Source organism: Cebus imitator, unplaced genomic scaffold, assembly GCF_001604975.1.
Source record: "Cebus imitator isolate Cc_AM_T3 unplaced genomic scaffold, Cebus_imitator-1.0 Scaffold314, whole genome shotgun sequence".
In the NCBI taxonomy this organism is placed as follows: Eukaryota; Metazoa; Chordata; class Mammalia; order Primates; family Cebidae; genus Cebus; species Cebus imitator.
Window position 1 is genome coordinate 1,017,632 of NW_016107629.1, and position 2,090 is coordinate 1,019,721.

At 37.8% G+C, this 2,090-nt stretch overlaps 1 protein-coding gene across 2 annotated transcripts in view; it reads right to left on the reverse strand.

The window, feature by feature from the left end:
• PLPPR5 (phospholipid phosphatase related 5) overlaps window positions 1–2,090 on the reverse strand; it is a 117,280-nt gene that overhangs the window by 1,137 nt on the left and 114,053 nt on the right. The gene's annotated exons all lie outside the window — the stretch shown is intronic.

A 2,090-nucleotide genomic window follows, 5' to 3' on the forward strand; every position in this document is an offset into this window, starting at 1 on the left:
CGGTCTCCTGAGTAGCTGGGATTACAGGCACGCGCCACCATGCCCAGCTGATTTTTTGTATTTTTAGTAGAGACGGGGTTTCACCATGTTGACCAGGATGGTCTCGATCTCTTGACCTTGTTATCCACCCGCCTCAGCCTCCCAAAGTGCTGGGATTACAGGCGTGAGCCACCGTGCCTGGCCCATTGGCTTTTTATAATAAATGAAATCATAAACAGAATTTCATATGATGAATGTATACCATAAAATTTCTTCAACATACATATAGCTCTTTTCAAGTTAAAGTATTTTAATTCATTAAAACATATTTAAAATGTGTGTAAAGAAATTAAATTCATTTTCATTGTATTTAGACATATTAAACCACATGAAAAGAATCTCATTGACTACAACTTAGGGCACTATCTTCTAGGTTTGACCCACTTAATAAAAGAGAAAAAGTTAGTAAGAATCAGGAGTTAGCAGAGCATGCTGACCTTTTCACTAACTACTGATAACACTTTAGAAACTTCAATTTCCCATTTAAAAATGCATGATGAAAATGCCTGGAAATTCAGTAGCTCATCTCTAAGTTTTCTTGAGTTTTCCTTACAAAAACTCAGGCATGACTTTAGGATAAAAATGACTTGTCAGAGTTATATAATGCACTATGATTGAATTAAAACAATAAGAACTGTGGAAATATACATCACAGTTTTATTTTCCAGTGGCCCCATGGGTACTTGAAACCAGTGAACTGAGAAAATGCAATTTGATATAGAGTGTTTCAGAACAAAACTGCCATGAACATCACACTTTTTAATAGGATCTAGAACAACATAATTTCTGGAAAGATGTTAAGACAGAAATTAAAGATTAATCAGTGAATGGCAACTGGTAGGTAGGAAAAGGTCAATAAGGGGCAGCAGAGAGAAAAGAAAGGAGGGAAGAAAGAACATGGATGGTATCCCAAAGGCCACTGGCCTAGGCCTCTGTGTTCCCATTGTTGAACCAGATAATGAAGGGATGGTTCACAAGTCTCATTAAATTTGCTGAAGATGATCTTAAGGGGACAACCACCATCCTGGAAGGTAGAATTAAATACACATTAAAGGACTTTAATAAACAGAGAAATAATCAGAAGCAAACCACTGATAATCATTGCAGAGCTTGACAGAAAGAGAGGAAATACCAAGTGCACAAGTGCAAGCTGGAGAGAATGACAAAGAAACTGTAATAACGGTACGGTGACCATATAATTTATCATCTAAACATGGACATGTGGAGGGGAGAAAAGGGTGCTAATACTACACAGGGACAACAGGTTTAAATGACGATTGTCTCAAATAGGAATATAAAGTCACCTTATGCTGTGTTTTAATGCATCCACTAAAAGGCACATGTTGGGAACTTAATCTCCAAGGCAACAGTGTTGATAGATGGGGCATAATGAGAGGTGATTAGACCATGGGGATTCTCCCCTTATCAATGAATTAATGCCCTTTTCATAGGTCTGGGTTTGTTATATAAAAGCAAGTTTAGTCCCCTTCTCTCTCTTGCCCTCTTTTTTGTGCTTCCACCATGTTATGATGCAGCTAGAAGGCCCTTACCAGATGTGAGCACCCTGACCTTGGACTGCCCAGCCTCCAGAACCATGAACCAATAAATTTCTGCTCCTCATAAATTACCCACTTTGGAGTATTCTGTTATAGCAACACAACACAGACTAAAAAACCTTAATAACGAGGCATGGAATGTACAACTGTAGGTGAGCTATTGAGATCTAGGAAATACTGGAATTCAGTCTTGGCATTTAAAATCACATGCTGCAGTGATCACTAGATCTCCTTTTAACTGCCCATAAATTTAAAGCCATATTACTCTTTTCCTATACCAAATTGTTACCAAGTTAAACTATAAGAAGAACAGTTGATTTCCAGACCAACTGTATTTTTAGATCCCAGGATTCTAGGGAAAACTCTTACCCCCGCCCCAAATTGGCATCCTTTCCATTTCAAATCTCTTTAGTTTTCAACTTCTGAGATTATTTCAATTTTTCCTATTTGACTGGGATTAGAAATATCCTGCTTGGGGCTCATAATTTTAAGGTA